Raw genomic sequence first — 21,898 nt, forward strand, 5'->3', positions numbered from 1 at the left:
TACATTCTAAAAATAGCCCGCAATAGGCAAAATCCGCAAAGTAGACAGCGTTATTTTTTACAATTATTATAGACGTTTTAAGGCTGTAAAACCCCTCACTACACACTTTATACACTTTTCTCAAACAGGCATTAACATTTTCTCACGTTTCTCTCGTGTGTAAACACTCTCAAAGTTCAAACCTTAGTAGAAAAATAAGACCAACCTGTTTTCATGCCCAAACATTTGTTTGAGAAATAAAAATAGAACATTTTCCTATAAATAATTATGATGGCTTTTAGAACTAACAAATTTAATTTTAACGATCAACCTACGAGGTTGGACACATAAGAAATTATTAATAGTGAGTGACCAGTATTTCACAGTTCCTCTGATCCCGCCTCTTCATCCTGGCACCGTGCCACTATCGCGCCTTTTTCCACTCACACCTCGCTGCAGGTGTCTTTTTCCAAGTGAAGAACACAGTTATGGGTAGTTTTGAATGAAGGGATTTATTCGGCACACACACAAATCCGAAAGAACAGAAACATACCAATAATATGAATATGTTATATAAACAAGCCTGTGAGTCCGAAAGGGTGTGGGCAGAAGCAAAGCTTATCAACGCCCACCCCTGCTAGAATGAGTCCAACAATTATAACAGTCATAACAACATATACACAAATTCACAACACACTACATATCAACACAGACATACACTTCAATATTCAATTACATTTCAATTCATGTATAAGTATGTTATGTATAAAGCACCAAATCACAGCAAACTTGGCCCAAGTCACTCCATATTAACCCTGCCGACCCCCAGAGCAAGCACTAGGCAACTGTGGTGAGGAAAAACTCCCTCTTAGGAAGAAACCTCAAGCAGACCAGGCTCTAGGGGGTGACCCTCTGCTTGGGCCGTGCATATATACCTGTATACGTACATACATATACACACATTATATACATATATACACTTATACACACACATATACATACCCACTAACACATAAATAAATATACACTACATATATATACACATACATACATTTATACCTACACATACATATACATACCCTACACATATACACATATACTCAACAAAAATATAAACGCAACACTTTTGGTTTTGCTCCCATTTTGTATGAGATGAACTCAAAGATCTAAAACTTTTTCCACATACACAATATCACCATTTCCCTCAAATATTGTTCACAAACCAGTCTAAATCTGTGATAGTGAGCACTACTCCTTTGCTGAGATAAACCATCCCACCTCACAGGTGTGCCATATCAAGATGCTGATTAGACACCATGATTAGTGCACAGGTGTGCCTTAGACTGCCGACAATAAAAGGCCACTCTGAAAGGTGCAGTTTTGTTTTATTGGGGGGGATACCAGTCAGTATCTGGTGTGACCACCATTTGCCTCATGCAGTGCAACACATCTCCTTCGCATCATCCGTGAAGAGAACACCTCTCCAATGTGCCAAATGGCAGCGAATGTGAGCATTTGCCCACTCAAATTGGTTACGACGATGAACTGGAGTCAGGTCGAGACCCCGATGAGGACGTCGAGCATGCAGATGAGCTTCCCTGAGACAGTTTCTGACAGTTTGTGCAGAAATTCTTTGGTTATGCAAACCGATTGTTTCAGCAGCTGTCCGAGTGGCTGGTCTCAGACGATCTTGGAGGTGAACATGCTGGATGTGGAGGTCCTGGGCTGGTGTGGTTACACATGGTCTGCGGTTGTGAGGCTGGTTGGATGTACTGCCAAATTCTCTGAAACGCCTTTGGAGACGGCTTATGGTAGAGAAATGAACATTCAATACACGAGCAACAGCTCTGGTTGACATTCCTGCTGTCAGCATGCCAATTGCACGCTCCTTCAAATCTTGCGACATCTGTGGCATTGTGCTGTGTGATAAAACTGCACCTTTCAGAGTGGCCTTTTATTGTGGGCAGTCTAAGGCACACCTGTGCACTAATCATGGTGTCTAATCAGCATCTTGATATGGCACACCTGTGAGGTGGGATGGATTATCTCAGCAAAGGAGAAGTGCTCACTATCACAGATTTAGACTGGTTTGTGAACAATATTTGAGAGAAATGGTGATATTGTGTATGTGGAAAAAGTTTTAGATCTTTGAGTTCATCTCATACAAAATGGGAGCAAAACCAAAAGTGTTGCGTTTATACTTTTGTTGTATATACACACACACATATACATACATACACACACACACACATGTATACATATATACACATACATACTACATATATGCATATACATATATACACACATATACACGTATGTATACATACATATTGACTGATTGATCATTTATTTTGAGTTTTACAAAATAAGCATTTCTTTGACATCTACATTTACCCACATTGGGTTGAAAAGAACAGGAGATAAAAAACATACACGCATACATACCCGCGCACTTAACCTGAAAAGGGGTGGGATGAAGACGAACTTATTTAATCCCACCCCCAAATATCCATACGTTATTACGACTACCGAGTGTGACCAATATTCCTTTTTTATTACTATGTAATTGATATCATATATTAGTGATGAGTATCTATAATAATAATAATAATAATAATAATGATGATAAAAACAATTCCCACCATAATAGACAGTAATAATGACAATAATTATTGTCAATCAAAAATTTTTTTTTTTAGTTTTTTTTTTATTATTTCTATTATTATTATTACTACCATTTTTTTTAATTGCTATTGATATTGCTGGTGTCATTCCTTAAGCCATTTTCATATGTCAATAAATTCCCCACATTTACTCAGAAAATGACTATTTAAAAGGACTATTCTTGTGTGTGTCGATGGTAATTCTGTCTCAATATATATATATATATACACACATCATACATGCGAACATACATACACAAAATACACACATACATCACCTATACACATGTATACACATAATACACATACATATATACAATTATGCTACATTCATTTTATTTTATTAATTAATTCTTTTTTTTTCCCCTTCCCCTCCTTCCCCATTTGTCATGTGTGTGGTGCATTAAAAGATGCAAAGTATTTTGTAAACCTGCTGCCAGAGAGGGGTCGCCTCCTGACACAGGTCCACCCTTTGCTGAATGTCCTAGGCTCTGCATTAAAAGACAAGGTTTTGGAGTCTGCTGGCAGAAGGGGGAGACCTTTGAGCAACAGACCCCCACTTGCCGACCCTGATGTGGTGATAATGATGTAAGTGATGTAAGAGGGGGAAACAAGGCGCAAAGAAAAGGAAAAGTCTTTTTATGTATCAATAATCTTACATATGTACATATTTATATAAATGTAAACATAAATATACATATATGTATATATACATACATACACACCCACATATACATACATATTATACATACACATATATACATACACACATACACATATATATATACGTACATACATACATACACACACATACATACATACATAAACACACGCATACACATATATATAAGCATACATATATACATACATACATATATATGTTTCCCCCTCTCTCTAAGTTATTACCATCATCACCATACTTCTATTTGACTAGCATTTCAACTACAGGATCATGATGTATAAAAATAATACTTTTGACCATGGTTACGACACCGGCAATAACAGGTATTATGCAAATATGTTAACATCTATTATATTAACAAACCTATAGTAAGATTTTATTATCATTATTATCATTTTTTTTTATATAATATAGTTTACAATTATGGCTATGATATATATAATTAAATTGATGTACAGGATAATTCCAGGTATTTTATGAAAGTTTGTGTGTCCTAGCGAGACCCCTTCTATTGCTGACAAGGCAAAAAAGCAAAGGTAAATTAACTAGAAATAAATTAAAAAGACGTGACGATCACGCACCTCTCTCCTCATTCATGTATTTCAACAGAACCATTTCTGTGTATCTTTTTTTGAATTGATGGATGTTAGGACATCGCTTGAGCTGAGGTGCCAAACTATTCCACAGCTTAATACCACACACGGACACACAGAAACTTTTCCTGGTAGTTCTCACTGCCTTGACTTTAAAGTTACCACATCCCCTCAAGTTATAGCTTCCTTCTCTCTGGGTGAAGAGACTCAGAATATTACTGGGTAATGAGTTTTTACTGGCTTTATATAATAATTGTGCAGTGTGAAAATTAACCAGATCTGGCATTTTCAACAATTTGGATTGCAAAAATAGACTATTTGTGTGATCAAGATATCCTACCTTATAGATGATTCTTATTGCCCGCTTTTGGATTATACAGAGGGGATGTAGCAAACTTTTGTAATTGTTACCCCAGATTTCTATACAATATGTTAAGTAAGGAGAGATTAAAGAACAGTACAATAAATATAATGCATTATGATCCAGAAAATATTTTGCTTTGTACATAATAGAGACATTCTTGGAAACCTTTTTATGTATGTGGCTGATATGAGACTTCCAGCTTAATTTACTATCGATGTTTATCCCTAAAAATTTGACTTCTGACACTTTATCTATTTCGACACCGTCTATATTTATTGGTAAATTAGAATTGACATTATGATTTCCAAAAAACATGACTTTAGTCTTTTTTATATTTAAGGATAATTTATTAATATTCAACCAAGTTTTCAGCTTAATTAATTCACTATTTACCACATTAATAAGTTTGCTATAGTTATCACTGGAATAGAATATATTGGTATCATCTGCAAATAATAATAATTTTAATAATTGTGACACATTAAATATGTCATTTATATAAAGATTAAAAAAATGTGGACCCAGTATGGATCCCTGTGGGACCCCACAAGGGATGCCCAGACACCCGGATTTAAATGCACCCATCTTCACAAACTGATGTCTCTCTGTTAAATAGCTTTGAATCCAGTTCCAAGCCACTCCCCTGATACCATATCTTTCCAATTTATTGAGTAGAATTGAGTGATTGTGTCAAACGCTTTCTTTAAATCAATGAATATTCCAACTATATAGTTTTTACTATCTAAGGTGTTTGTAATCTCCTCTATTGCTTCAATTATTGCAAGTGAAGTTGACCTACTAGACCTAAACCCATATTGACATTCGTTAATTATGTTATAGTTTTCTATAAAGGATCCTAACCTGTTGTTAAGAAACTTTTCTAAAATTTTGGAAAATTGTGGAAGTAGAGAGACCGGTCTGTAGTTTGTGAAGATATGTTTATTTCCATTTTTGTATAGTGGAATAACTTTTGCCATCTTCATTTTGATCAGGAATGTCCCAGTTTGAAATGACAAGTTACATATATGAGTCAGGGGTTTTGATATGCTTTTGATTATTGTTTTTACTAGCTTCATATCTATGTCATAACAGTCAGTTGATTTTTTATTTTTACATTTATTAACAATATCTATTATTTCGGCTTCATTAACACTGGAGAGAAACGTTGTGTTTGGATTGATTTTTATGAGTGATTCCTGCTCCTTGTTACAACCATCGGGAATTTTTGCTGCCAAGTCAGGTCCAATATTAACAAAGAAGTTATTAAAACCATTAACTATGTTATACATATTATAGATGTCCTTGTTCTTATCAATAAAATAATTTGGATAAGAATTACCTCTTACCTTATTTTTGATTATAGTGTTAAGAATTTCCCAGATTCTCTTGGTGTCATTTTTATTATTATTTAATAGATTGGTATAATATAATTTCTTGCTGGCTCTGATTATATTAGTTAGTTTGTTTTTATACAATTTATATCTATGTTCAGATTCTTTTGTCCTTAGTCTAACAAATTGTCTGTATAATGTATTCTTCTTTTTACAAGCATTTTGTAGGCCTTTTGTTAACCATGGACTTTTGGCGACAGTACTGTTTTTGTTGACTTGGCGTATTGGACAGTTTATCTCATATAATGAATTGAAAATGTCTAGAAATTTATTGAAGGCACAATCCACATCATTCTCCCTGTACACAGTGTGCCAGTCCTGTTTTAAGTCATTATTGAGGTGATCTATTGCTTTTTGGGTTCTTACTCGTTTAAATACAGAGTATTGGGGTTTTACCTGAAAATTACAATTGGAGTCATACACAGTGAACACAGGAAGATGGTCAGTTATGTCACAAATCAATAAACCACTTATATTTTTAGTTTCTATATTGTTTGTGAAGATGTTATCTATTAGAGTTGCACTATTCAATGTAATTCTGCTTGGCCTGGTGATAACTGGGTATAAGCTCATGCTGTACATTGTGTTTATAAATTCGTCAGTTGATGTGTGCCTATTGGGGTTTATTAAATCAATGTTATAATCTCCACATATAAATTTTTTTTTGTTATTTATTGATGAAAACATTCTGTCCACCCAGTTTGTAAATGTAGCCATATTTGAGCCTGGTGCCCTATATAAACAACTTATAATAATGTTTTTCTTGTTTCCATTATAAATTTCTATTGATATACATTCTAACACATCTTTTATTGTTAACGTCATACTTTCTATTACCTTAAATTTAATATTTTTCTGCACATATATAGCAACACCTCCACCTCCTTTATTCACTCTGTTGATGTAGTTTAGATCATAACCATTCAACTCAAATTGTATTCCTTTTTGCGCATTGAACCACGTTTCTGAAATTATTATACTAAAGGGTTTTGTAAACTGCTGAAGAAATTCTTTGATACTGTTAAAGTTTGTGTACATACTTCTGCTGTTAAAGTGGATAATTGATAATTTACCTTCTGTTTGAACTGTATTATTGTAATCCTGTTCCGTATAGTAGTTGCAATGAACGGTATCAGTCGAAAAAACATATTATCCGGGTCTATTTCGTTTTCCAAATCCATTATCTTATGTTCGGTGTACTCAGTTGCTTTTAATTCCAATAATTCCTGGTTTATTATCCTCTGTTGTATTATTTCATCTCCTGAAGTAGAGATTATGGGTTTTGATTCAATGGTTTGTGAAGTAGAACTAGTTTTTTTTTTTTTTTTTTCTCCATACATTGACTCAAATTTCATATTTTTCCAGCTCTTTTATGTCCTTAATAACCAGCACCTTAGCTACTTCAGGAGACCCATTCAATTTAATGAAGACTTTACAATTCCTGACCCATGTATTCTGAATTTTGTTTGTTTTCCTTAAGTATCTGGCTTTTTTTTTTTAGCAATGTCTGCATTTGTTTTTGTCAAGTGATCATTCAAATAAACATTCATACCTTTCAATTTTCTTCCTTGCCTCAACAATGTGACCTTATCCTTTCTGTTGAGAAACTTCATGATAAGCACAGGAGGAACGCCTTTCTTCGTAGGGAGAGGGTGACAAGCTTCAAGACAATTTACGTCCAAATCAATGTCACAACCACATCGTTAATCCTTGAGTACTGCTCCAAGTCCTCAACTCTCTTCTCGAGAGCCTCGATCCTCTTGTCCTTGTCCTCTAATAAGGCTCGTAGTCGCGCGACTTCCTCCACTAGCTTGAGTATCTTTTCCTGCTTATTCTTTATGTCAGCTACGTCCAGTGACACTAACTCAAGCGCCTTTTTAACCTCCTCCGACTCCTCCACCACCGAGCTTTTCTTTGGTCCCATTTTGTAGTGATTTCGTCTTCGGCTGTTTACCCTGCTCGGTACCTCACCTGGTAGCAGCGTGGCTAACCGCTAGCCCTGGTCCCAAACTGCGCTGAAAGTTACTGTTTTACATAAGTCTGAGGTCCAATATCCTTTTTTTTACGTTGTATTTTTATCCATAGCCATTGTCCGTTTAGTCCAATTCCGAAGAAAAAAATTATATAAATAAGTTTTCAAAGTTTCTTTTGCCTCTTCTCACGCTGCTCACACTCGGATAACCCAGAACTGGATGCGACCTCAAAACAGGTCCGGACTGAAACACCGGGATCAAGAAGTGAGCGTAGCTCACAGCAGCTCCCATTGAAAATAACAGAGTTTTTGGCGCTCTTTTTTCTTCTGGGCGAGAAGATTCTTATAAACAGACACGCAGAACACAATGCGCATGCTCTCCCTTCGCAGTGCCGCAACAGGTGTCCCGTCATCTCGACAGAACACTGGCCTGCTTGATGAGGACGCAGAGCACATGCGCTGTAAAAAAAAAAAAAAAAAAAGCATGTAAAATTGGACTAAAAAAATCAGCGAAACTGCGAGGTGCTATATTTTCCAGTATTTATTTTTCTTTTTTATTTTTATTTTTGATAACTCTCACATCCGAGGGGGCAAGGTTGATGACGTGAGGGGGTGTCGCCCCCAAACGCCCCCTCGTGGCGCCGGGTCCAACAGGCTTTTGACACGAAGCAGAAAGTTTGACCACATTACACCCATTTTGGCATCTCTTCACTGGCTTCCTGTCCCAGAGAGATCAGATTTTAAGGTTCTGTTACTAGCCTATAAAATTGTTCATGGACTGGCACCTCCCTACCTGGCTGAGCTGGTTAAGCCCTACGTGCTGGCTCGGGTCTTGTGTTCACAGTGAATAAAAAGTCTGCGGATCACAGAGCATTCTCTTATCATGCCCCCGCTCTGTGGAATTATCTCCTGGTGTAGATACGGCAGTCGGACTCTGTGGAGATTTTTAAGTCTAGATTAAAGACTCATCTATTTTCCCTGTTTTATCATTAGTATTTTATGTTATTGTGTGTTTTTTTAATTCTTTTTACTTTTTTATTTATTTTTTTTATTGTGCTTTTTAATCTTTTAATTCAGTTTGTTCTGTCTTTCATGTTGTATTGTGTGAAGTGCCTTGAGGTGACCGTGAAGTGGCGCTATATAAATTAATAAATTTGATTTGATTTGACTGACCCTGTGACCTAATTAATATGCAAATCAGGTCACTGTTGACGTGGTGATAATTCCATCCACTAGGACAACCTTTATGCCAAGTTTGGATAGTTTGGCCTCGAAGGCCTTGAAGATATAGTCGTCTTTGTCCCTGACCAGTACTTTGTTCAGGCTGAACAGCCATCACATGAAAGGAGAAAGTTCAAACAGTGCTGGCTTGGGTTGACACAACAGATTAGCTGTCAACAGCAACCAGTTCTTCAGTCATTTTGCCTCCACTGCTGTTGGAGGGTTTGGGCTCAAGATGTTCCACATGAGATCAAGCTTTCATGGCTCTACGATCACAGACGACAGACTGTGACCTGGGTGTCTTAGGTCACTTTTGCTTTGAAGATTAGCGTACACTGAGCCCAGGTTTGGGAGCCCAGTTCCCACTGTCATCTGTGCCATTATTACCACCTGGACTAAGTCCTTTCTGGTTTTGGCAGCGTGCCTGGTAAATCACAGAAAAGAACAGCAATGGAGAACATTCACTTTGGTGCGTCTGTAGACGTGCAAGAATTTGAGAGGTTATGTTTGATCTGTTTGAGTTTTCTTGAGAAAAGTATTTTTTGAGCTTTCTCCACCAGGTGGGAGATCAGATGTTAAGAGACCACAACAGCTTGTATCACCTGACCATTTCTGTGGAGAGCACAATATGTGGTTTTCATAGAGCTCCTGCAGTCAATGATCTTCTTTTTAGTGTTGGAACACCACTCAAACAGCTGTTGCAGCTCCTCTCTGTAGCACATTGAGGACATGTGTGGTTGCCCATTTTGACATTTTGTGGTATGACCCTAAGAAGAGTCAAGTGACTAATCTCAGGCTGTTTGTGTACCACAGTGTTGAAAGCGGTGGACCACAGTGTTGAAAGCATAGAAGTCAACAAATAGCATCTTGTCAGATGTATTTGGATGCTTCAGGTTGGACATGGTGGTCTGTAGTGGGACTTCATCCACAGTCGATCTCTGTCTTTTTGATAAGCAAGCTGGTGGTTGTCCAGATCAGTAAAGATGATGGTCTTGATGTGAGATGGGAGAAGCCTCTCACAGTACTTCATACAGGCTGGTCTGAGATCACCTGGGCAATAGTCATTATTCTCCTTGTGGTGCTTTAGACTGAGTACATAATCCTTCATAAGCAGAATTATTTCAGCTCAAGCTCTGTTGTTTTTATTGTCAAAGTGTGGAACGAATTGGTTTGTGGCATCAGGTCATCATAGGTCATCTGTGAGATTGGTCATGTTCATACCACTGGATGTGCAGTGGGGGTTGTTGTCTTCAGAGTTTCTCAGTATAGTCTCTATACCTGCACTGAGCTTCCCTGAGTCCTTTCAGTTCTTGCTTGATGTTCTAGTTCTTGAAGGCAGCGTCTCATACCCTGTGCAGAGCCTGTTGAGTCTGGTTTTTGATTTAGAAATACTGTGGTGGTTTGGTGGTTGGCACTGTCTCTGCACCAAAGCTCCATGAGGAAATACCACTCCAGGTTTCTGTAAAAATCGACACGCAACATTATACAAAGTAATTCAGAAGTGACCAGGCATACATTAGATGGATGGATGGATGGATGGATGGATGGATGGATGGATGGATGGATGGATGGATGGATGGATGGATGGATGGATGGATGGATAGATAGATAGATAGATAGATAGATAGATAGATAGATAGATAGATAGATAGATAGATAGATAGATAGATAGATAGATAGATAGATAGATAGATAGATAGATAGATAGATAGATAGATATCGTATTTTTTTGCCACAGGAACTAACTGAAGAAGTCACTTTGATATGTGAAGAAACTTGAAGACCACAAAACTTCTGTGACACACGTGTCTGCAAATTTGGTCACCGACCTGTAGTGTGCTGAATTAAAGTCCAGCAGATGTCGATGTGTAGGTGTAGACGGTGCAGACATGTTGTCATGTTTGTGGTTGAGGCATTGTCTGAAACACGGACTGCGGTCTGCAAACACACGTTTAGTGAAAGAAAACGATGTGGACGTGAAGATTCCTCGGTGAGCTCCAGAAAAAAATAAATTACAGATTTATTTCCTGTTTCTGGGGGTTTTGGGAGCCATTTTGTCTTAATGAGATGGTGGGAAAAGCAAAATAGGCAATAACTTACAGGCCAGCACCACTGGGAGGTCTGGAGCCGAAGCGTCTTCTTCCTGACACGATTCCCGACACGCAGCCAAAGAAATGTGTGTTGATGTGAATGAAGTTGAGCTCCACCCCCAAGCTTAACAATTTATGTGACGTCATTAAAATCTGCTTCCACAAAGTGACTCTGTGACAGAGACCACGTGTTGGTCCACATATTGGACCATGTGTTGGTCCACGTGTTGGTCCACGTGCTGAACCACATGTTGGATCACATGCTGGACCACGTGTTGGATCACATGCTGGACCACGTGAAATCTGATTTCATTTTACATTGCTCCTGAACTTTAAAGGACTTTGCCAGGAAGAAAACTGAATGTGAATAAAGTTTTGATTGAAAGGAGAAAGGCGATTAAAAACAACCAACACGGCGGCGCCAACACAATCTGCAACTCCTGACAAAGCGCTTAATTGCTGAAGATTTCAGAAGTTGGGAAGCAGCAGCTTCTGCAGGGATCAAGACGCCGCCGGAGGCTGAACAACACAAGCAACAAGTCAAAGAGCTCCTCATTAAGCTGCTGCTTCGTGTCGTCAGCAATACGAGTTCCACACAGCGAGCGGCAAGGCCGGCAATGTGGTTATTGACACAGACAGCTGTGATCTTACTCATCTGGAAGTCTCTTCACAAAGACCTCCCGAAAACTAAAATAAAAAAAAAAAAACGCATTTAGCAGTTTATTGTCTGAAACACCTCGTTTCAATGCCGCAGTCCAAGTCATCATGTCCCAAACTTTATCAACAAATAAATAAATAGGTAAAACTTCACCTGACTTCACAAATTACATATTCATAGATTGACATTTTTCACAAAAACACTTGCATCTTAAGGTGGAATTTCATGGTTTTTTGTTCCTCCACACCCCAAATTTAGGATTTAAATGTTGATATTAAACACTGACAACCTCAAATATTATGAAATATCAGATGCACAGAACAGTTTTTAAAAACCTCTGCTGGTCTTCAGTCTTATTTTTACTTCTCCTAAAAAAATGTCTTTCTTAGCCCTCCTTCAGGCTGCGGGTAAAAATAAAAAAAAAAACTGTCGGATTTTTGTGAATTTTTGACACTTGAAGTCAAAAGTTGAAGACGTTTAAAGACTCATTTGTAAGTTTTTGTTGTGTCTGTAACATATCACACTGGACATGTGTGTCACGCGTCTAGAGCGCTCGTTGTGTGTGTTTGTGTATTTCCACTCGGCTGCTGAATCTGTCCACATCATGTGTCTCAGTTAAATTGTGAATCTTCAGCTCTGCTTTTTCTGTGACTGTTTTTGGACGTGACTTTTAGGGTGCACATTCAGTTTGGACTTTTGTGTGTGTGTGTGTGTGTGTGTGCATGGGTTTTTTTTTTGTTTGCATGACTCATTTGGTGGATCTGACATCACCTGACAGCACACCTCATGTCAAATATTTTATAATATAGAAACTTGAAAATATAAATGATATAAAGCTTTGATTATTTTAATAATCCATAAGCAGAGAGTCCCGAAGCTGTGTTTGGGTTTAGTTGCAGCGTTCAGACATTGAACAGTGGTCATGTGACTGTTTCCGTGTGTTACAGATGACGCGCACAGATTGGATCAGATTTAAATCAGATATGCGATGAGTCTGAACACATCTGGATCAGGATCTGGATGTAAGTGAAACGTGTATTCAAACAAATAGAGCTTTAAAGGTAGGATTCATCCAGCCTCAGCAGCGTTTCACGCTCTGAGTGCTTTTCTGGTTCATGTTTGTTTGTGGCAGTAAAATTTAAAGAATAAATGGTGCAGACCCGAAACTGTGTGAAAAAGATTTTTTAAAATTAAAAACAAGGTACGATTACAGAGATGAGAGTCGTAGAGAGGCTTTGTTTCCTCTAATTATTCAGAGGTGTATCAGCTTCCCAACACAGCCGATCAACGCTGCCAAACCTTTTTTAGAGGCAGAGGCTAAGTAAGCGCGGCGCCGCTGCCAGCAGATTGTTGGCAAACGCAGACCGCCACCTGCTGCTGCTGTCGAGGTGGCATCACCGCGACCTGGCAGAGCATCTGGCAACAAGAGACCCGGCAACGTCCCCCGAGGCCCCGGCTCCGTCAGCGGCAGCCAACTTCCATCGCAGCCGCCGTCGAGGCTTTCAGAGGTGTCAAAGTACAACGTAAACTCTGTTTTTTCTTCTTTACTGGCTCGTGAGCAGGAGGGAAAAAATGGTTATAAAACTCTTTGTGAAGAGAAGGTTTAGACTTTGTAAGGTTTAAGGTTCAGTGCCACTAATGAAGTCTCACCTCATCTTCATCGTTTCTCTTGTTTGGTTTCAGTCCAAGACAAACTTTTCTCTCGACTTTCAGGTGCTTATGGACATTTCATCCTTCCTTACTTCCTCATCCACACTTTATACAAACTATGAATGCAAAAGAAAATATATACTTAATTTGACAAACAGCCAAAAATCATGACATGCAAAACTATTGATAAAAATCCTGAATTCAGCTCAAAACGTCCTTCGGTATTTGCTTGTTTAGTCTTAAAGTTGCACATTTAGGAATCCTCTTCCCTTTTTCTCTGTCCTCCTTTCTTTCTTTCTTTCTTTCTTTCTTTCTTTCTTTCTTTCTTTCTTTCTTTTGCTTTTCATCTTCTGTCTTCTTGTTCCTTCTTTTGTCGTCTTATTGTCTAAAGACGCTCTGATCATCATCAGACGTACGACCATCTGCAGACACCTGGAGCTGGACATGGCTGTGTTGTTCCTGGAGTAGATGGACTAAAGCAAGAAGCTAAAGACAGAGCCCTGAGGGACTCCTGTGAATGAAGTGATTTTTGATTGTTTATGTTGAGCACCTGTGGAACTCTGCAGCATCCTGAAGAGTTTGGTCCTGGAGGTCCACAAACAGCATCTGCACAAGAAACTCTCACTCAGAATGATTTGCCTTTAAATATTAGAACTGAATCATTAAAGACAGAACATTTTACTGTTTCTTCTGTTAACTTTCAGTTTGATTTCTTTGTATTTGACTCTTGTTAGAAATGTTTTTCTCAGTGAAGCAGCATTTTTTTCTTTATCTCTTTTTAATTTCAACATTACACTGCAGCTGCTCGTTGGACGCCATCATTTTTTTCCTCTGAAACTGTTAATGAGTAAAAACAAATAAATGAGCGCATCAAAACATTTTATTGGAGCAGTTTCCTCTAATAATCCTCTCAGCCTCAGAGTTCACGTTTGTGCTGCCGCAGAAAACAGGAGCCAGATGATGATTCAACCTTTGACCCTGCTCAGCGTTTTTACTCCCACTGGCTCTCGCTGTCCGTCCTCCCACTCACCGCGCTTCCATCATCATCATGCGGCTCGCCAACGAACCCGTTATCATCTGCTTTCATTTCACAGAGCGCTTCTCCAGGCAACCAATGAAACCAGAACAACTAGAGGGGAACTCAGCAGAACACAGAGCCGCCGAAGCACAATCGAACCAGCACCAAGTCATAAAGTCAGCTGTTAGAGTGCACACCTCTGCCACGCCCACAGGCTCCTGGAGGTTTATGCTGAATTAACATTCTTGAATATTTATCATAGCTCTTTTTTCCTCACTAGCCCCCCACTCCACATGATGGTGGGACTGATGATGTAACGGTGTCTCCACTCACAGCCACAGAGGCCTCTGGTGGTGTCTTGGTGGCTTCCCTCACTCACTCCTTCTTGCCTGGTCATTCAGTTTTTGAGAACTGCCGCCTCCAGGCAGATTTATCGCACAGTTTATTTTAGTTAAACATATCTCGGAAAAAAAAAAACGAGCTGAGAAAGTGATTCGTTTTTACAGTAATTCCTGTATTTTTAATATTCATTAGACATTTATCCTTTTTCATTTATTTTGTTTTTATTTAATATTCATTATTTTGTTAATAATTTTTTATATTTTAATAATAACAACATATTTATTAAACCCTTTGAGTTTAAGATGAAAGTTGATCTTGTAAATACATCCTGATTGTTTCTTTTCAGCTCGATGTCGATGATGTTTAGAGACAAAAATGAGTAAAATTCTCACTGTTCAAATACTTTTGAACCCGATAGTTCAGAAATCAATCATTGTATTGACAGATCAGTGTGAACAACACATTTTGATTTTTGTAAATTGTTGTGTTCACTGTGATCCAAATATGGATTTGAGTTTTTTTTTTTTTTTACTTTTATTTGATTTGATTATTTTATTTTATTTAATTTGTTGTTATTATTATTGGTATATCACTTTAACACCATACAAAGAGTTTAACAGAATAAAACACAATACCAATATTTTAATAAATAAATAATAATCAATGCAGGTTGCATAAATAATTGTAATAATTAAATGCATAGATAATAAACAGCAACAGCGTATATCTGCTGTCGTGTCAGAATGGCTCTGACCACAGACACCGATCCTGTTGGAGCTGAGCACTCTGGTGTGCCTGAGTCTACTTAGTGTCTGTTCATGCTAATGTTCCCGCTGGCGTGGCGGAGTCTTGATTTCGGGGGACTGCACGCCGTGAACTCCCGGAGCTCTGGAATCTCATAATGAATGAGTTTATTTCTTCTGTCTCTGGTGTCCTGACCTGCATTTCAAGTCGTGTTGGCGGATTTCACAGCTTAATTCCTTCTGCCGTGTTCCGAGTTCTCGAGTGCTCAGTTATTTACTCTGAAGTGCTGATGTTCCGTATCTGAAGCATGAAGAGAATCATTTCACACGGTTTTGTTTTCTTCTTTCCAACTCTGGGAAAAGTTTATTGACCTCAGCTTTGCGGATGCTCTGATCTCTGTGGAATCGATGGATGACCGCTCACCTCCGTCAGGGATCAGAGTCTCTTTGTGATGCTGGTACATGCTGGTATGCTCTCTTACTGCTGTTGCTTTTTTACACCTATTGAGATGTGTCTGCTCTACTGGTTTATGATCACCAACCTCTTTTCAAAATTAAAGCTTCATCTGATGCTTTATTGTCGTCTGATCGTTCATTGTTTGTTCGGCAAAAATTTCCTCCTGTGCTGGTGGACATTCCTCATCACCTGTGCTGACTGCCTGCTGTCTTTCCCCGAAGGGGGCGCGGTCAGAGGCAACACTCCGCCGGTGTTCTGGACACCGGCATGGAACATCTACACCAACTGACTTGTCTACCCCCCAAAGAAAGCTGATTAGAAGATGGGGAAAATGTGCTGGTGCGCTCGTCAGACTTAAGGCTCAATTTTTAGCCTTTTTGGCTGATTCTTGCCTTGGATTTGGACTTCCTGCCCAGCACTTGATTTGTCAGTGGATCCGCTCCATTTTCCCAGAGTTGTCACCCCTGCTTGTACTGGTGGCTGGACCTTCTGCTCCCACTGTGCTGTCAGCTTTAGGCCGCGGTGTTCACCACGGCAACCTCCGCCAGCTGAGACATGCCGTCTCGTCAGCCGGCTCAGAGCAGAAGTTCAGCTAAACGCAAGGTCAGTGGCGAATAAAACATTTTTTTTAAATGACTTCTTCACCTCCCACAGGCTGGATATCGTGTGTGACGGAAACATGGATGCATGTCAGTGACCATACGCCGTTTTCTGACCTCCTTCCCCCTGATTGTTCCTTCTTTAGCTCACCCCCCTCCATGGGCGGTGGCGTAGCCTCTGTGTTTAAATCCAAACTACCGTTTGTCCCAGCCTCCGACGAGTCTGCAGCTTTTTGAACTGAACATTTCCCGTCCTTTGCGCCGTTGTTTATCGTCCACCAAAATATAATAATGACTTTATAAATGAGTTTGGGGACTTTCTGTCCGGGATCGTGGTGCAATACCATCATATTTTAATCTCTGGTGATTTTAATATACATGTCTATTGTGATTCCCATCCTCTGGTCAAGGACTTTTTAAACCTGTTTGAGTCCTTTAATTTTATCCATTGTGTTTTTGGCCCGACTCATGAAAAGGGGCAGATTTTAGATATTGTGTTGTCTTTTGTGTTACTGATCTCTATTGAGGAAATCTGTGCAACTCTGTGTATTTCCGATCATCTCCCAGTGCTGTCCGCTTTGATGCTTCCATGTCTGGCAGATAAACCACCTGCCCCCCCAAGTGCCTCCGGCGCGTTATTAACCCTTCGACTGCCACACCGTTTTCTGCTGTTTTTAATGGTTCTTTTTCATTTTAGTGCACACTTGATGGAAAATGTGGTCTCAGTGCCGATGAGATTTTGTCTGTCTTATACTCCATGTGCAAGGAGATCTTGGACCGTGTCACTCCTCTTAGACCAAGGCACTCTAAACCACACTCACAGCCGTGGTTAAACGAGTCAACACGACCACTCAGACGTGCATGTAGACGCACTTAGAGAAAATGGAAAAAAGATCATCTCATTGTATCTCATTGTATCTCTTCATGGCTATATGTTTGCTTATCAGAAAGCTGCCAAAGCAACTTATTTCTCTACTTTAGTCAGAAATAACAGCCATAAGCCTTGGGTCCTGTTCATTGTTTTGAACTGTCTTATTAATCCCAGTGAGGTCTCCCCTTTTGTGCCAATGCCTATACTTTGTAACATTTTTTTTTAACATTTTTTATCACAAAAGTGTCTGCCCTTAGACCAGCTCATTCAGGTGTTAGGCCCATCACAGACTCTAATTTTTCTCTGTGCCCTTTGTCCTTCTCCCAGCTAGTCAATCATCTGCGTCCTACAAATTGTTCTTTGGACATCATTCCTCCTCATCTCCTCAGAGAAGTTTTTGATTCAGTGGGAGCCACTATTTTGTTGCTGTTTAACACCAGTCTTACCTCTGGCTGTGTGCCTTTTAGCTTTTAAACATGCTGTGGTGAAATCTTTAATTAAAAAGAAAAATGGCGATCCTTCCATCCTTTCTAATTTTAGGCCTATATCTCAACTCCCCTTTTAATCCAAGGTGTTGGAGAGAGTGGTCTACATCCAGCTGCAGCCATTTTAAGTCCAGCATGACATTTATGAAAAGTTTCAAAAACCGCTGTACCAAGTTTTTAATGATTTGATTTTAGCTGCTGACTCAGGTCGTCCTACCATCCCGATGCATTTAGACTTGTCAGCTGCCTTTGACACAGTGGACCACGTGATTCTGCGGCATTGTCTCGAGCATTGTGTGGGCATTACAGGCTCTGTTCTCACCTGGTTCAGTTCTTACCTCACAGAGCGGAACTTTTCTGGGCAGCTGGCCCACTTTTCTTCAGATGTGGTCCCACTGACCTGTGGAGTCCTTCAAGGCTCCATTCTAGGTTCAATTCTTTTCCTTTTGTACATGTTGCCTCTCGGCTGTATCTTTCGAATATACCAAATAGCTTTCCATTGCTTTGTCGATGATGTCCAAATTTACCTGCCGCTAAGGTTGTTAGGCAATGAGCCAATGCAGCCATTATTGGACTGTTTGAGTGAGGTCAAATCTTGGATGAGTGCTAACCTATTAAATCTTAATGAATACAAGATAGAGGTTATCCTGTTTGGGGGGAGCACTTCCACAGCCTGCTCTGGTGATGTCCTGGGTCCCCTGGGTTCCAGCATTCACTCCTGTGTGAAGAACCTTGTGGTGATTTTTGACAGCCATTTTAAATTTGATAAGCAGATCAGTGCTGTTGTTAGAACAAGTCTCTTCCAACTCCATCTCCTAGCCAAGTCCAAGCCATATTTCTGTAGGTGTGGATAACCTTGAGGAGGTTATCCACACCTTTGTCACAAGTAGACTAGATTATTGTAACTCTCTGCTTGGATCAGTCCTCTCTAAACCACCTCCACGTTATTCACAATGCTGCTACAAGTCTTCTTTCGGGAAAGAAAAAAAATCCGACCACATTACGCCGGTCTTGGCTACTCTTCATTGGCTTCTGGTCCGTTACAGGGTTGATTTTACACTTCTTTTAATTTTCTTTAAAGCCGTCAATGGATTGGCCCCAGTGTATCTTTCGGAGCTTCTTTTTCCTTACACCCCAACCAGAACCTTAAGGTCTTCTGACCAACTGTTGCTGGAGGTGCCTAAAACCAGATTAAAGATGAGAGGTGACAGAGCCTTTGCAGCGGCTGCCCCCAGGCTCTGGAATGTCTAATATTGGATCATCCCTGTCCTTAGAGACTTTTAAAGCCTCTTTAAAAACCTGTTTCTTTTTCTCTGGCATTTCCTAAATGAGCGATTACATCTCTGTTTCACCTTAGTATTTCTTCTGTTTTTCCTGTTGCTTAATGCTGACAAATTATACCTTATTTGTAGTCTTTCTGACGCCTGTTTCTGTTTTGTTTTTGTTTTTTTTTTTCTGGCGAGATGCAACTCCATCCAGAGGTGGGAGTGGGTGTCTTCTTCTGCAGGTCTCCCATCCTGGACACCAGCATGGACTCCAAAATTTCCTGTGTATTTCTCTAGTGTGTTAGTAGCATGGCCCAAGCAGAGGGTCGCCCCTTTGAGTCTGGTCTGCTTGAGGTTTCTTCCTCAAATCATCAGAGGGAGTTTTTCTTACTACTGTCGCCTGTGTTCTTGCTCTGGGGGTTGGTAAGGTTAGACCTTACTTGTGTGATGCGCCATAAGGCAGCTTTGTTGTGATTTGGCGCTATGTAAATAAAATAAAATAAATTAAATTAAATCAAATCAAATGAAATTATTTTCTACCAGTTTTTACTCTTTACTTTGCTTTGTCTTTTATTCATTTTATTGCCTGTTGTAATCTTATTGTTATTTTTAATTCATTTATTTACGATTGGGGGTAACTTGGTGTCCATTTTTTAATTATGTACAGCACTTTGGTTGACTGCTGTCATTGTAAGCGTGCTTTAGAAATAAAGGTTGACGAGTTGAGAGTTGATGCTCCTCAGTCTCAGTTTAGGAGCTGCAACCTTTATAGGCTGCCTCCTGTGAATATTTGCCCTTCCCAGTCCACGGCGGCTGAACCAAACCTTCTGAAATGAGCTGGTCTGGTCTACAGGTTGTTGTTAGCTCAACCTGCCTCCACCCCTTGCTGCCTTCACAGACACATGCCACAGGCCAGCATAGTGGGCATAACCCACAGTTCAGTCACCATTTTTCTATCATTATTTATAGACATTACTTATTGCACATATGGAGACTGAAATTCTTTTATTTATTTTTTTTAATAAAAACCATTTTGTCACCGGGGGGCAGGCGTCGCGACCTTTGGGATTGTCTGGGCTGTGAAGGATACACTTGTTATTTCAAGGAGTCTTTGACATGAGACCACTTAGTCGCTCTACTGTGACGTCTGCGGTTGAAGGATGCAGCCTTTGAAGGATGCAGCCCCTGAAATGCGACCTACTAGACTAAGATCCAGAATTTCACTGTCTTCTTGACCTCACCCATCAGAGAATGTACCGACAATCAGCACTGGGACTAGGGATGGGTATTGATAAGATTTTATCGATATCGATGCCATTATTGATTCCACTTGTTCACACCTAAACTCCAGCAGCTCCGTCAGCAGAAAGAGGTGGCTTTCAGAGGAGGAGACAGAGACAGCCATAGAGGTTCCCAACTACAAGCCCAAAGCACCTCGTTCTATTGACGACCTCAAGCTGGCCAACGACCTGAACGTCTTCTATTCACGCTTTGAAGACAAGGACTCACACCTCCCCACCCCCCACACAACTGGATATTCAAACACTCTGGACCTCCCCCCTCTCACTGCTGCCCTCCCCACTCCCCCTGTTGCCCTCTCGGTCCAAGAGGAGGACGTGAGGAGACATTTCAAAAGGCTGAATCCACGTAAGGCCCCAGGCCCAGACTGTGTCTCTCCTGCCACCCTGAGACACTGCGCTGATGAGCTGGCCCCAGTCGTCACGGGGATCTTCAACACCTCCCTGGAGTCATGCCATGTTCCAGTCTGTTTCAAGTCCTCAATCATAGTTCCAGTCCCCAAGAAACCACGCATCACTGGACTTAATGACTACAGGCCTGTGGCTCTCACGTCTGTAGTCATGAAGCCCTTCGAATGCCTGGTTTTATCCCACCTGAAGTCCATCACCGACCCCCTCCTGGACCCCCTGCAGTTTGCCTACAGAGCCAACAGGTCTGTAGATGACGCCATAAACCTGGCCCTGCACTCCATCCTGCAGCACCTGAACTCCCCAGGAACCTACGCTAGGATCCTGTTTGTGGACTTCAGCTCTGCATTCAACACCATCCTTCCAGCTTTGCTCCAGGACAAGCTTTCTCTGCTCCACGTGCCCAACTCCACCTGCAAGTGGATTACAGACTTCCTGACGGACCGGAGTCAGCGTGTGAGGCTGGGAAAAAATGTCTCGAACACTCAGGTTCTCAGCACAGGATCTCAACAGGGCTGTGTCCATTCCCCTCTGCTCTTCTCCCTCTACACTAACTGCTGCACCTCCAGCCACGACTCTGTAAAGCTCATCAAGTTTGCGGACGACACCACCCTCATCGGACTCATTTCAGATGGGGATGAGTCTGCCTACAGGAGGGAGGTGGACCGGCTGGTGACCTGGTGCAGCAGCAACAACTTGGAGCTCAACGCCCAGAAAACAGTGGAGATGATTGTGGACTTCAGGAAAGCCACAGCCCCCCCGCCCTCCCTTGCTCTCACCAACAGCCCCATCACCACTGTGGTCTGTCACCGCTTCCTCGGCACCACCATCACCCAGGACCTCAAGTGGGAGTCAATCATCAGCTCCCTCATCAAGAAGGCCCAGCAGAGGATGTACTTCCTGCGGCAGCTGAAAAAGGCCAAGCTGCTTGTCCAGCTGATGGTGTAGTTCTACACAGCCATCATCGAGTCCATCCTCTGCTCCTCCATCACGGTGTGGTACACCGGGGCCACAGCCAGGGACAGACACAGACTGCAGCACATTGTGGCCTCTGCTGAGAAGGTGATCGGCTGTAGCCTTCCATCTCTCCACGACCTGCATGTCTCCAGGACTCTGGGCCGAGCAGGTCGGATCACAGCCGACCCTTCT

This window comes from Thalassophryne amazonica, chromosome 11 (genome assembly GCF_902500255.1).
Source record: "Thalassophryne amazonica chromosome 11, fThaAma1.1, whole genome shotgun sequence".
Lineage (NCBI taxonomy): Eukaryota > Metazoa > Chordata > Actinopteri > Batrachoidiformes > Batrachoididae > Thalassophryne > Thalassophryne amazonica.